The sequence below is a fragment of the Prosopis cineraria genome, unplaced genomic scaffold (genome assembly GCF_029017545.1).
Source record: "Prosopis cineraria cultivar Desert tree isolate PC_DT_omini unplaced genomic scaffold, ASM2901754v1 PC2251, whole genome shotgun sequence".
NCBI classification, from domain to species: domain Eukaryota; kingdom Viridiplantae; phylum Streptophyta; class Magnoliopsida; order Fabales; family Fabaceae; genus Prosopis; species Prosopis cineraria.
The window spans coordinates 1-16,008 of NW_026557576.1; the positions used below are offsets into that span (position 1 = coordinate 1).

General features: G+C 34.1%; 1 long non-coding RNA gene and 2 other non-coding genes across 4 annotated transcripts; all 3 read left to right on the forward strand.

Moving 5' to 3' along the window:
• The first annotated feature begins 2,655 nt into the window (after positions 1-2,655).
• Positions 2,656-2,755, forward strand: LOC129301600 (small nucleolar RNA snoR113). Its single transcript, XR_008591050.1, has one exon. It is a non-coding gene; the product is annotated as a small nucleolar RNA snoR113 (small nucleolar RNA).
• LOC129301599 (uncharacterized) lies at positions 2,664-12,021 on the forward strand. Of its 2 annotated transcripts, none has more exons than XR_008591049.1 (5): positions 2,664-2,737; positions 3,558-3,694; positions 5,232-5,296; positions 7,080-7,254; positions 11,889-12,021. It is a non-coding gene; the product is annotated as an uncharacterized LOC129301599 (long non-coding RNA). The 2 variants fall into 2 exon arrangements; XR_008591048.1 differs by having other exon boundaries at positions 11,885-12,018.
• LOC129301601 (small nucleolar RNA snoR113) lies at positions 3,129-3,229 on the forward strand. Its single transcript, XR_008591051.1, has one exon. It is a non-coding gene; the product is annotated as a small nucleolar RNA snoR113 (small nucleolar RNA).
• Positions 12,022-16,008: the final 3,987 nt, after the last annotated feature.

A 16,008-nucleotide genomic window follows, 5' to 3' on the forward strand; every position in this document is an offset into this window, starting at 1 on the left:
TCTTCCCCTCCTCTCATAAACCAAATAAAAGATCATTAAAAACCTCTCTTTCTCCCTCCGCTCCAACAAAACTAATAATATGAAAACCCTTCCCTCCCCTTCACTCACTCCCTTGAACCAAACACACTTTTAGTAAAAAAATTCTTGAATATTTTTGCTTTTTTAACCTTTAAAAAATATTTTGGTGTCCCTCATAGTGACAAAAGCTTTGTTTGTTCCAGTCCTGCATAAGGTTAGATAAAAAAACTCCCTCTTCATGGAAAGTAGGCACCCTTAGCATGGCAGGATTATCTAGTATTATTTTATTTATACTTTATACATATATTGTTATTCTTTATCAAATTATCGAGTCAATAGTTGGCAAAATATTATATATATATATATGTCGACTCAATAACCAACAATTTTTATGACATTGAGAGATAGTTGTCTTTTATTCATGTTGCCAAGAATTTGATTGTTCACTATGAATGTGAAGAAATCTCGCAAAACCTGATTTTTTGGTCTTATATTGAAAGGGATTATACTTTTTAGTGCAGCTAGATTTCAAATATAATCGTCATGTGATATAATTAATTTATACAATTGATTAACAAATTAATTTTTAAGTAAAATTGAAAAATAAAATTAAAAAGAAGAATTAAAAATAAAGAAAAATTATGATTTAATTTTATAAAAATATATTTAAATATCTTATTACAAGTCAAAATTAATTATAAATTTAAACTATAAATTTTCTTAAAAATATTCAATGTCAAAATCAATAATAAATAAAAATTATAATTTTTTTAAAAATACTCAAAAACTCTTATAAATGCCAAAATAAATTGTATATCCTAACTATTGTTTTTTAATGCCAGAACCCTTAATTATTATTATCTCACAGTTATTATTACTTGTTTTTTAAATTTATATTTTCAATTATATTTCTTAAAAATTAATCTAGAACTATACAAACTCTATTTTTTAATTCATAATAAAAAATTATTAAGTTAATGTACAGTCAAATATTTAACTAATGCATAGTTTTTAACGTGTACATCACCAAAAATTGGGAAAAAAAACCGCAGACATACACAAAAACGGGCCACTTGGATTTTTATTTTTATTTTTTAAACTTACTGCTCAGTTATTTTTATTTATAACAATATGTATAGCCCATGAGGCTCTGGCCTGGCCTCGGCTGCATTTTGCGGGAGTGGAGAGTTGTCGTAGCTGGTGCTGTTTCCTTTCGGTCACATCTAACTGTGCGAGGTCCGCTGCCGCCACCTTATTTCGGTGGTTAGCCTCTTACTCCATCGCCCGGGGAACAGCGAAAGAGTTGGTGTTGCAAGTAGTGATACCATTTTCATTTTCTACTTCCTGTTCTCTTCTCTCATGTCATCCATTTACGAGCCGAACTGTTGTGGCTCTATCTTCTTGTTCTTTTTACCGCGGGTATCGCTCCAAAATTAGTTCACTCAGACTTGGGTTTCCAAAGCACAAATCCTCACTTAGTTGTAGTCTACCTTGAATATAAGTTCGATAAAACGGATTTTTGCTGTTAAACAGGAGCTAAATCTGGAACGAACTGAGATTTTACTGTTCACTGCTTGTAAGTTTTAATTCTGGCTGCCATAGGGAGACGCAGTTCTTTTGATTGTGAAAATGTATGTTTGGAATGTATTTCCCCGCCCCCCCCCTTTTGGCTCCTTTCATCAAGAAAAAAGATTACTGATGCTTGATATTTTTGTTTTATTATGTTTTACAGTAATGCTAGATCTTTTTGGTTGGTTCCCAAAAGAAATTGCAGCTTCGAAGTGACGAATCTGTGGGGGCAAGAGGGGCTCCCCCCCCCCCCCTCCCAAAAAAAAAAAAAAATTTAATACCCCTTTGGGAAAAAAATAATTTCTTACTTGTAAAAAACGTTAAATTAGATTTTGGCCCCCTCACTTTATGTCTGAATTTCAAATTGGCCCCCCACCCCAAAATTAGTAGCTCCTGGATTCGCCACTGGTTTTGAAACTAGTGTGTTGGAATTCTCTTCTATATAAAAAAGAATCCTCTTCTATAGGTTTTTATTTCTTTTATAATATATGTACATCAAATGATTCAATGATAGGGTGTGATGATGTTAAAAATATTGGAGAACATAAATAATTTTTTTATTTTATTGATAAATAAATTTTTGGAAACCTTTTTGAAATTGTTAGACTTGAATTAAGGATTAGTAGCCAGAGAATGACTAAATTTTTTATCTTAGCCTCTTTTATTTTTAATTATAAAAATTATTTGTGAATTATGAATTTTTATTTAGTGAGGTGCAGGGTTGCTTTTCAGAGGAGCCGGGCAAGGGTAAGAGCTCAGAGAGTTACTGAGAGAATTGCAAACTGCAGACAACTACAAGTTTCTTCCCATACAAGATGCCATGAAGTGTATCAATCAAACAGTGAACAAAACGGGCATTATAGCAGAGTTTTAGCTTGCCAAAGCGAAGTAGGGGCACTGGTGAACTTTCCATTTGAAGGATCCTGCTGTTTAAACATTGCATATGATGTTACAATTTTGGATCTCCAATGGAGCAAGGATCATTCAAAATTCACTTTTTTCTTTTAAATTCATGTTGAAGTTACAAAGTGTTTGGATACTGAAGTTTGGTTGGTTTAGACTTAGGACTGGTGAATGATGAATCAAAGGCCGGACTTACAGCTGCCATTTAGTTCGCTGGGTAGTAGATTGACGATTTTTTTTCTTTAAGGTGCATGTTCTGAGCCAGTTTCATGATTAATTATGTTCTGGTTGATAACAGTTATCAATATGCACTAAAAGTATTCTATTTTAGTGGGTGAAGTTCAATGTGATTCAACTGTTGTTAAACTTGGTTGTTTTAGATTTCTAGGAAGTGGGAAATTCATTTTGCTGCACTGTTTTCCTTTTATACTTTTTGTGCTTCTTGAGGTTGTGTCCTTATGGTTATCACCTTAGGCTAGATTTTTGGTCATGTTTTAATACCTTGCAATTTTTTTTTTAATTTCATGAATTTGGATCCCAAATGGATCAATAATTATTCAGATTTCACAATCTTTTTCAAACTCATGTTACTTTTCAAAGTATTTGGAGATTGAAGTTTGGTTGGTTTAGATTTTGACTGGCGATGAAGAATCAAAGGCCGGACTTATGGCTGCCATTTCACTTACTGGTAGTAGAGTAGTTGATGAATGATTTTGTCAAGGTATATGTTCTGAGCCAGTTTCATGATTATGTTTTGGTTGATGCTAATGTATACTAAAACTTTTTTTGTGTGGGGGTAAGTTCAAAATGGCTGAACTGTTCTTAAACTTGGTTGTTTTTAGGTTTCTGGGAAACTCCCTCTGCTGTACAAACTGTTTTGCATATTTGTGCTTTTCTGAGCTCGTGCCTTTATGGTCATCTTACTTTTATTGGATCTTACCTTAAAAAGGCTAGGTTTTGGTTTATGACTTTACTTCAGGTGGAAAACTGGAAGTTATTTTTGGTTAGTTATTAGCATGAAATGCTTTCTGCCCTTGCTTATTGGCTTACTTGAATAGTTCTTGCAGATTTCTATTGTACCTCAAGAATAATTGATGAATCATGTCAGAAACCTGGGCTGCTCGTTAATATTTTTGCTGAAAGCTCGCAACAGCTTCCTAATGTTGTAGGAAGAGGAGACATAGTTCAGCTTTTTAATGTCATGGTAACGGTCTTCTTCTTCTAGCTAGATTTGATAGTGGATTCTCTAGAAACATGTTTGCTTTGTTTTTCTGGACTACTGTTGACTATTGAATATTTTTATGCACCGTTTCTCTTCAATAATATTTGTTTCTGAGCACCTACATTTAAGTAAAGTTTAGCAAAATTAGTTGTATACTGGTTTTCTCTGTCTCACTCTGACTTCCAAGTTCTTGAAATATTCAATTTTAGCTATTGTTTGCCATTTCATGTGGTTTTTTCCATGATGTTCATGTTTTGATTGCATGAAGGGATTTAGGTTTTGAAATGAATATGCAGTTTGATAATGATAGTGTGAGACTAAAGGGAGGTAGTTTGACTTTGTGGTGAGAAGGGTCAATGATATGAAGGAAGTTCTCATCGGTTTTTCTTAATTCAGGGTTTGGCATTAGGACTTACAAGTTCTATGATATAACTCAGGTACTTATCCCTTGTGAGGGAAGGTTTTTAGGAAGTTGAGGAGTGGTTCAGTTTACCTGGAAAAGAACAAAAATGGGGCAAAGAATAACAAAAGTAAAAGTAAGAAAGCAACTATGAAAGTCATCTACTCTTATCACTTAAAAAAAAAAAAAGGAAGTCAACTATACTTACTTTCTAGGACTAGAATGAGAATGTGAATTTACAACCACTTTATTAGTTGGCTTGATATATAAGAAGGTAATATTATAATATTATTGACTGAATGATTGAATTTCCTCGAACATTATAAATACAAATGATATGCATATCTGTTTTTAAACATTTTACACTTTTACATTTTACGTATAAAGGCTTCAAAAATTTTCAGTCAATTTTTGTGACAAGTTTTTAAAGAGCCTTATATTATTGGGTTTGATTTCTTATAAATGCACCAATTTTATCTTATAGAATGAAAATACGATGAAGATGAATTCAAATTTTGATTGAGTACTGCATTCAATATATGTTTTCTAATTCTGTAGGTAAAAAACGCATGGTGATGACGTAAATGCTGTCTTCAATAAAATGTTTTCCTCTTTTGCATTACATAATGGGAAAGACACCGATGATTTTGTCCCTAGAGATAAGGACAAAACGCCCTTAGCTGAGCTTAGAAGCTGGTCAATTCTCAGCCCGTTCAAGGTCTAGTGGCATTTAATATGCTTTGAGAGCAGCTGATTCATTTTTTAACTGGTTTAGTCCAAACTACACGTGATGTGCATGCACGTATTGTTCAATACACACATTTTGGTGCAGTGCTGCAGTGAAAATAATATGAATTTCATAACTGAAAGTAACTGTAAATCATTTAAATATGGGTTTCCGAAACCAGATAATCTATGAATTAACCCTTAGATGTATTTATAAATTTGTTTAGCTTTAGCGCAATTAGCAATTAGTTACTACTGAAAGCAATACTTGTGTGATGAGTCATTGATTTCATGGTATCTGTAGCTTTTGGTTTTCTTGTAATTTCATCTCCTTGCTTGCTATTTTGAAGCTAAGTTCATGTTGGATATTTAAGGTTTGCATATTCTGTGTAGATTCTTATGGCTTTCCAATGTTAAGAGAAACCAAGGAAGGAGATTGCTGCAGTCTGGCATGCAAGGTATTTTTCTTATTCTGATTTTTGTATCTGCTTGTGAAACACGCATATGTTCTTGTACATCCCTGGCCCCTCTGTGGTAACTAAACAAGAGAAACACCGTTTACGTTATTACCATTATATAGTTCTGATAATCAGATGCTTCTCAATTTGTTTTTTGTGCATTAAGATACTTCACTATTGTGAGACTGCAAATCAAGAACGGATTGTCTTTGTTTGGGATGGTACGGATTTGCCACCAAACAGTATGAGTGCAAAATGAGTTAATTTCAATTTAGTTCTACATTGCTATTTTAACCCTTTTCTCACGTTGATGTTAATTTTGCATAAATCATACAGAAATCTATTACTGTTATTGGTTCTTATAATCGGCTAATGGATATAGGAGTCAGTGGAAAGGGCTGACTAAGAACTACAGATGTGAGGATGGAACAAACTATTTAAGATAATAGTGGGAGGAGCAATGAACATTACTTCCAAATATTTATACTGACTTCATGCCTGTAGTTATCTGCACATTGATTTAATTAACTTTGAGACGGCTTATATAGGTGTGCCATTTTAAGGTTCTTTTCCTTGGGGGGATCTTGGAACCTTCTATTTGATATAAGTTCCACAGGTCTGATCCAATCAGTATGATTCTAGAGTGTTTGGAAAATTATATTGGTGCTTGCATGTTTGTCAATTACTTGATATCTATCTAGTTAATTTTACATTTTGACGAGAATCATGAGGTTGGCCAGATTTTCACAATAACGAGATAAAATCTTTCTTGAGATAATGAGAATATCAGTTTGAAAAGGCTTCCATTCAACAGACAGGAGTGTACATATAAAAGAGCAAAGATCTGATAATATCGTATCAAATCTGCTCCAATAACTAGAAAAGGTAACAGCAGATAATCTGATTCTGTAATCCCTATAAATCTGTAAAAATATTTCTAATAACATAAAGATATTAACAATAAATCTTATTAGGGTTAGGTTAAACTAGCAGATGGGCCTAGGTCAAGTCAGCACACATTCAACACTTCCCCTCAAGCTGGTCAATAGATGTTGATTATTTCCAACTCGCCTATTAGCTCATCAAACTTGTTTCACACAAAAGGCTTGGTCATCACATCTGCAACTTGCTTTCCTAATAGAATGTGGGAGAGATCTATGACTTTAGCTTAAATTTTTTTCCACATGCTTTGTACAGTCATATTGAATTGGATTGTTGGCAATCTTTAAGGCGGTGATTCTGTCACACCACATTTTAATAGGAGTTTGTGGTTCTATGCCGAGCTCTTTTGGTAATTGTACAATCCATATGCCTTCACAAATTCTAAGAGCTAAGGCCCTATATTCATATTTTGCTGAGCTCCTATACGCAATTGGTTGTCTTTTGCTTCTCCAAGTCACAAGATTACCCAACACAAAGGTGCAATACCCTGTAGTAGAGCGCCTATCGTGAATGGATCCTGCCCAATCAGCATGAGTGTAAACTTCTACATCTATTTCATTTTCAACGCCTGGTGTTCTCTTGTTTCCACCTGTGTGGATTTTTACACTCTTTTTGTCTCCTTTAGAAAATAATAATCGCTTCCCTGGGGTTGTCTTGAGGTATTTGAGAATATGATAGGCAGCTTCCATATGCTCCTTCTATGGATTAGTTGTAAACTGACTTACAACCTCAACAGCAAAGGATATATCTGGCCAAGTATGCGATAAATTAATCAGTTTTCCTACCAATTTCTGGTACCTCGCTTTATTGTTTGATTTTCCATCAAGTTTTTTTTTTCCAGGTTGCAGTTAAGCTCCATTGGAGTATCTACAGGTCTAGAACCTAACATACCAGCTTCTTTGAGGGGATGCAGACTATATTTTCTCTATGTGACATTAATGCCCTTAGATGACTGAGCTACTTCCAATCCAAGGAATTATCTCAGGTGGTCAAGATCTTTAATGTTGAATTCTGCAGTGAGTTTCTTCTTCATTTTGTCAATTTCTTCAATGTCATTACCTGTTAGCACAATAACATCTACATAGAAGATTAGTACAGCTAGTTTTGGGCCAGACCTCTTTACAAATAAAGTATGGCCTGCTTGGCATTGATTATAACCAAATCCCTTAAAAGCACATGTGAAATTTTCAAACCAAGCTCTAGGTGATTGCTTTATTCCAGACAAGGATTTAGGGAGCTTACAAACTTTGTTTGCATTCTCGGGTCCTCTCAATCCTAAGGGTATCTCCATGTACACTTCCTCTTCCAAGTTCCCATTTAAGAAGACATTCTTAACATTTAGTTTTTGTAACGGCCAGTCTAGATTTGCAGTGAGAGACAACAAAACATTAATGGTATTAAATTTAGCCACAGATGCAAATGTCTCTTGATAATCAACGCCATAGGTTGGGTAAAATCTTTACAACTAGTGGTGCTTTATATTTATTTTGACTCCCATCAGAGTTGTACTTCTTAGTAAAATCCCATTTACTTCCTACAACTGACTTCCCACATGACAAATCAACAATTTCCCAAGTCTTATTTTTGTCCAAGGCCCTCAATTCTTCTCCAATAGCCAATTTCCATTTCAGGTCAGATCTGGCTCCTTCAAATGTTCTAGGTTTTTCTTCATTATCAAGAGCAGTGACAAAGGTTTTAAGCTTTTGTAAGAGACATACCTTCCAATGGGGTGTTGAGTGCAACTCCTCTTGCCTTTTGTAAGAGCAATAGGCCACTGAAGATCTTCAGGATTAACCTTAGGTTGTGAATCATGACTCTGCCTTAGAACCTTTGCTATTTGTGGGCTTTTTCAGGCTGATTTTCCCGTTTCATGCATATGAAAGTCAAACATAGAATCTTGAGAGTTAGTAGAAGGTTGTTCTTGACTGGCATGGTGATCAAATTAAGTTTCAGCTTCAGAAATAAGTATTTCAAGGTCAGAATTATGCTGGATAGGACTGGTATAATCTTGGACAGGATCAAGTGATGTGTAAGGTTTGATATTAGTGATGCTAGTGGATTGATTGCTTAAGTGATCATCTATAGTTCTCAAATAATCATTTACTATCATTCTCCTCCTGAATGGGTAATTAGGGATAGAATGGTAGTGATTCAACAAATTAATGCTCATAGTGACATAAAACTTCCTTTTTACGGGAGAATAGAAGTTGTACCCTTTTTTGTTGAGGAGTAACCCAAGAACGGGCACATTTAATAGAATGATAATAATGTTTCCCACCCTCATCATCATTAAACACAAAAGCTACACATCCAAAGACTCTTTCACAAGAGAATTAATGGGATTTGAGTAGGGATAAGACTCTAAAAAACTTTGGAGAGGAGTTTTGAACTTGAGGACTTTGGATGGGATATGGTTGATAAGATACACAGCCATGAGGACTGCATCTTCCCAAAACTTATTCAGTACATTGCTGCCTAATAAAAGGGCTCTAGCTACCTTTAAGATGTCTATTTTTCCTCTCGGCTGCTCTATTTTGTTATGGTGTATGCACACAAGAAGTTTAATGTGTAGCCCTTTTTCAGCAAGAAAGGTTTTTAAAATGTGTCCAAATGCTTAGGTCCATTGTCACTACGAAGAATTTCAATATTAGTCTGAAATTTATCTTTAACAAAATTATAAAAGTTTTTAAAGAGAGTAACAACTTCATACTCGTCTTTATTTAAAACAAGTCACATTAGACGGGTGTGATCATCAATAAAAGTAACACACTACTTGGCTTTCGAGTGAGTTTCAATTTTAGAAGGACCTCACACATCACTATGCACAAGATTGAAGGGTTTAGTAGGGAGTATAAGTAGAAGCAGGATAGGGGTTGTGAGTTTGTTTAGCAAACTGACAAATATCACGAGGAAAATTGACTTTAGTCATGGAATTTGGAAACAAAACTTTCATATAATCAAAACTGGGGTGACCTAATCAAAAATACTGTAACAAAATGTCTTCTTGAGACATAACAGCGGAAGCAAAAACAGAATTGAAACTAGAACTAGAATGAGCTAAGCAGCCTTTATTTTTTAGATTTCCTTCAAAGTAGTAGAGTCATTGTTTTCCTTAGCTTTGCCAATCATCTTCCCTGAGGCTAGATCCTGAAAACACAGTGAAATTTGTCAAAGATAGCAATGCAATTTAACTAACAAGCCATGCATTTAATGGACAGCAGACTACATCACTGCATTGAATGTGAGGTACATATAACGCATTACTTAACATGAGACTCTGAAAGTGATAAGATCCTGGATAAAATTCAGATTTATTCAAGAAGTAAGCGGCAAAAGATAAATTAAGATAGGTTTCATTTTTTATTTGATTTTTAGATATTTATTCAGATTTTATTTAGTCATTAAGATCTTTAAATTTTATTTAGATTCAGTATTTTATCTACTTAGATTTTAGGAGAGTTTATTTAGTGATATTGTTATCTAGATTTTATTTATTATTTTAAATTGTATTTAGCATTATAAATATGACTAGCAACTTAGAAGCTAGCATATCAGAAAATTAATAAAATAGTCTTTCAAACCCTTTGGAGATTCTCCTAAGCTGGCTATTGAGAGAAGTATAGAACGGGATTCTTGTTCTATATGATCTTATAGATTTATTCCTATCGTTTCCTTTTATTATTTTGAGCACCCAACAGAAAGCAATTTTTTTTGGACCCCATAGCCTGTGCATAAGTATCACAAGCCATTTGCACACCTGTGTGCTTAGAATAAGGATTGAACTCAGAAAAATAAGTCCTGGAATTCCAGTAAGTAATCTGTAGCACCAAAATCAACTACCCAAATGTTCTTACATTCAGTGGCAGTACTTAAAGCAGTATGTAGAGTTGTACCTGCATGAGCCAATGTAATTAAGGGGGAAGATTTCTCACTTGGTTTTTCTTGAGCATGTCTTTCTAGAATTCGCTTGAGCACAAGAAGTTCTTCATTATTTAGACAATTCCTTCACTAGCAGTTTGACTGGCCATGAAACCTTATTGTCACTTTTATTCTGTTGCTTCAGGTGGGCTAGCTTACCATGTATTTTCCAACAATTCTCTCATGTGTGACCATTCTTGCTGCAATGATCACAATGGAGAGACTTCTTCCCTTTTGAATCTCCCCCTTGGTTGCCTCAAGCCACCATAGCAGAGGATTTTGCAGCTGGTAAAGGAGTTGAAGAGGGAAGCTGAATAAGAGCCTTACAGCTTTCCTCGTACCTTATCATATTATAGTAACACGTTTCTGGACCATTGCAAGTAATTGTTCCCATTTAGACAATGGTTGATGATAAGTTGAGAGAGAGTCCGTGTGCAAATTGCTGAATCCCCAAGAGAACTCGCACCACCCCCTTCAGCATCCCCATTTAAGCCCCCTCCTTGTGCTGGAGAGTTTCTAGACCATTGGTGGCGAAGGCTCTAGGACCCGTTAGCACTGCCTTATATGACATGAGTGGTGTCGCTTTGATACCATGAGAATATGCAGTGCGAAAAGGCTTACTTCCATTCAACAGAGAGGAGCATACATATAGAAGAGCAAAGATTTGATAATATCGTATCAACATCTGCTCTAATAACTAGAAAAAGATAACAGCAGATAATCTGATTCTATAATCCCTATAAATATGTAAAAAAAATATTTCTAATAAGATAAAGATACTAACAATAAATCCTATTAGGGTTAGGTTAAACTAGCAGATGGGCTTAGGTCAAGTTGGCCCACATCCAACAGACAATTATAAAATAAGAAGCTAATTTAAGAAATAGAAAAACTATTTATCAAAAAGTGTCATTACCATCTCCAGCTTGGGGCTTGTGTCTTTTAAATCAAAGGGATACACATACAATTCCTGTCCAAACTGAATATAATCAAGGGAAGAGGTGGGCATAAATTCCTTTGGAAAGAGCCTTTAACCCAGGTGCGAAAGAAAATTTATATGCTGAACTTGTTAGGAAGTCTTTTACAGGTGGTTAGTCTTTACATGTTGCACATGATGTAATTTTATTTGTGCATTTCAATATGCTACAAATACAATTTCTGTATATAACCAATTATCTCAATGGATACAAGACAAATGAAATTTAGAGCCTAACTTATTTAAGAGAGAAAAAAACTCAAACGCGGAATTATTATTGATCAAAATCATGACGTCTACATTACACAGCTTTTGGTATTCATGAGCAATAAAAGAAAACCTTAACGGTGAGCAACCCCAAGAGTAACGGCATTTATAACAAGAAGTCTTATTCCACTAAGTAAGGTCAGCTATTTGGATTACACAACGTTATTGTGCTCCATAAAAAACAGAAAGCCTTTGGGTATATATTAGGAAATAAACTAACCACAAAATAGGAAAATGTACCTCCTGATATAAAATAGGATATAAATTAAAAGTAAATTGGCGACAAAAATTTGAAAATAAACATATACTCCAATAATTATTCTAATAAAGGGTGATGTAGTAGTGCCTGGAATTGACTTTTTCTTTTGCTTGTTGATCTTTCGCATTTTTCCGAACAATAATTGGGCTAGACGAATACACAATCAATTATATATTTGTGTAGTATATATTAGTTAGTTTGTGATGGCATTGCACCATCGTCAAAGAAAGTCGATGGTCTTTCCACAAATTGCAGGTTAGAAGATGAACTGCACAATCCTCTTCCCTTACATCATGAACTAGTGCCTATGCCAAGAGGATTGTTGTGTGTACTTTTGCTACCGTTGGGTCCATCTTGAGAGTAGCGTTAAGGCAAAAGCATGGAGAAGAACCATCTAAAACTTTTAAAAATGGCAAGTGGTCACATTTTTCAACATGCGTCTTGAAGTGAATGCAGGACTATGGCATGGCGTGTTGACTCCATTTACAAAGCTCGGGCACATATGGAATGATGATATCATAAAACAGCACGAAAGGTGTTTGTCCACTCTGTTGGCTCATAAGATAATTGGAATAGTCGATCAATTCACTGATGTTTCGATTTGTTGTCTTTTGTATTCATTTTTGAGATAGTTTTTTATGGTAAGCGAATTTCATTATTGTTTTGTGTTGTTTTCAATGCTATGATTTCAAACATATATTTTCTTGTGCAATTTGTTCCCCCCCCCTGACGGTGGTTGATCATGATTATGCCCGATTGGATACTTTAATGGATGTTCCCACCCATTCAGATGTATCATAATGCATTTTGTTCGGCCTTACATTTGCGGAGCTTTGATTCCCTTGCTTACTCTATCTTTAATAATGTTGTCATACAATAAAATACTGTTACTCTTTTCTATGTTCTTTGCTTTTTTTAATTGATAAAAAGTGTCTATACTGCCTACTAGGCTCTGAATTCTCAAAGAAAAGTACCTATTTATCTTAGACATTTGCATTTGTTGATGTTACATACTTCTCTCTCTCTCTCTATATATATTGGTTTGAAGAATTATTGACCGCAAAACAAGTGTATTGTTCGAGTAGCAGCCGCAATGCCATGGTCACCTGAAAACTTCCTCGAAACGTGGGATTTATGTGATGCGCCTGACCCTAGAGCATTCAACGGATAGGATCCATGTTTTTGTGTATGCTGATGATGGGGTACAAATATTTTTAGCTGCTTCATCATTGTAGATTACTGGCAACGTCGTTAAGGTTTGGTTTGAATAGCAAGAAAAGTAGGAGGAAATAGAAAGGAGAGAAAACCCCCAAAAGTATAATTTTTATTTAAAACTATTTTTGCGAGTTTTTCTTCCTAATATTCTCTCTCTCTATTTTTCTTCTCATCCAAACCAGGGTAAATTCTTAGTTAACTTTAAGAATCTTACTTGAATTCGACTAATCATGCTTCATTACTTTTTAAGAGGCGATGTTCGTTTCTAGCATGTATAATGCAATTGTTGGTTTTTTGGATGCGCACATTAAGACTTTGTTCTTGCCTAATTATTTTCCAAAATACGAAGTCTCATCTGTTGCCTTGTCATCTATATTCTGTGTCTGGTCATGTCTTTTTCTATGGTGGCTATCCTAGCAATACCATCTTAATACAGAAGATGAACTCGTTACACTTCTAAAGTCTGGTGCAGGTGTGTTTGGTATATCGCGTATCTCAGTCTTACTACACTTCTAAACGTGACATCTGGGGCAGTAGACGATATCGAATATTTGACGCCAAAATTGTGATAAGGATGTGATATCGTGTTAGAAAGGCTGTGTTTTCACTAGATTGTACATGGTATGATGTGCATTTAGGTGAATAGGGTTCAGAGACTTATCATGACGCATACTTCTCTTTTTGACAAGCAAAGAATGTTGCCATGACAGAATGTGTATCTATGGAAGGTATGAATATGCTTGTGTATCATGATGGGTACTTGATTTTAAATGTAATAAACGAACTACATGCTTATGCCTGTTAAATTTTTGTTGGATTAAAAGCTGTAGATTTTGTTTATTGATGACATTCCTCCATGTTAAAAAGATCTGTGTTATCTTCTTCCTCAGTTCCTCTTTTGCAGGATGGTTTGCTTTGTTGGTCCAGCCAGATAGGTGTGAGCTTTTATTTCTGGATTGGCCTTAACTATTCTTGTTCTTTTTTTTATTATATATTAACTTATGATTTTTTTTAATGATCTTTAATAAATATTGGACAAAAGGTATAGGGATGTTGAACCAATTTAAACCTCAAGAAACTCATGACTGCTTTTAGTTTTAGCTCATCTGCACATAATTTCCCTCATGCTCTTGCATGCTACTCAATCTCTGACTCCTCAGCTTGGTAACATTAAATATATGAAGGGGAATCTTTATAAGAAAAAGACATAGTTTATATTAAAGGCCAAATGAGTTATCTTTGAAAATTGAGCCAGTAAAGTTGCAAAATTAGAGAAAATATTTTTTTTTTTTTTTTTGTGGTTTTGGTTATCTCTAGTTTTGATCCAGACTAATCTGGTCAACACCTGTGGGCGTCTCTAAGATGACATACTTTTCATCAAGAATTTAATTGCCGTTACAAATCTTTAACTTAAACTTGAATTTTTAGTTAAGCTAGATCAATTTTCCAACCAATTGATCGAAGAAAACAATGGTAAATAACCAGCAAGTGTAAGTTGCAAGATGTATAAGGTCCTTAATCTGAATATGGTTACAAGCACACACTAATCTAATTTCTGCCTGGCGCATTCACACTACACTTGAGTAGAGCATGTAGCACGGCTTGTGGATGGTTCTCAAACTTTCTATGCTATATAGATGGTACTAACTATTCTTTATTCTTTCTTATTTTTAAATAAAAATATTATCTATTTTTCTCTGCTCCAGTTTGTGCATCATCACATGCTCTCTAACACTTCCATTTTTTGGATCAGCATGTTTCAATAGCATCATTTGAAGGGTGAATGCTATTTTTATGGTTGGTTTTGTCATCTTCACGAGAAGATTCAACGATGATTTCGATCTGTGAATGCACAAAAGATACCTTCATTTTCATCTCTTTGCTTTGCCCCAGAGAACTGCATATAATCCAACCACTATCACACACCTCCAATTACCTGCACATATACACCGATTATAATTAAGTTTCACACTTCCATATAAAATTTATGAAAAGTATAATGTAATTTATTTTCATTACGAATGTAATATATAGGGAAATTGGGTATAAGGGCTAATAATGAGTGAAAATTTTAGAGGAAGGACCAGCACTTGAAGATCATTTCTGCAATCGAGTTTCAATATCTTCAAAAATTTTGGATTGATAATTCTTAGAAACTCAATTGCAGATCTGCAGTACATTTTTAATTAACTTTTTCTTTCTTCAAAATTTTCACCTATTTATTTACACTTAATTTTTCCCGAAAATGTAAATACCTTCCAAGATGAAGCATTTCATCTAATAGAGAGATCCAACAAACGCCAAAATGACGAGCAAGAGAGGGCTGAATATTGACACAAAAAGGGTCCTCTTTTGTGGACACACCATGCAATCATTACCACAGTTAATCCGGATGGCACCATTCCCTGTAAAATAAATGGATAGTGTTTATTTTGTTATATAAAAATTAGAATTTAAATAAAAATATTTTTACGAAAAACAATTATCAAGAAAGTATTAATATTAATAATCGTTAATTTATTAAATTAAACATAACTTGATTAACCATTTATAAAATTGAGTCCTGTTGAGGCTAACTCAGTATAAGTAGAAGTCAAGGTCTAAAACCTTCTTGATTTAATGTGAGTGATCTTTTTTATATAATTCACTTACATACCTTATTTTTATTATAGTCAATATAATTATATAAACTTTAATTCAGTTAAAATTTCTCTACAAATTGAATATAATTATTTTTATTACTCATCAAAGAAATACATGCATTTTAATTAAATTATAAAAATAAAAAAAGAAACTGATGGGACTTTACAAAATTTATAACACACACATGTAACTTAGTTTGGATTTTTTTTTAATAATTTTTTACAAGCATTAAAACCAATAAAAAGAAAAAAAAAAAGAAAAGAAATATAAGTATATACCGCATATGCCACAGTGAGAAGCCTAATATTCCACCCACTTCCATTGGCTCCAATCCCTCTCAAAGCAGAGAGCAAAGGCAATAGATATCAGGAAGCCATGGAGAGACATTAATGTGCTTGTGCAATGGCTTTTGTACTTCTCACTCATCTTACTCTGTCACAACTTACAATTAATCAACCATCAACAGTATAATTAATATAGTCTATATCTAAA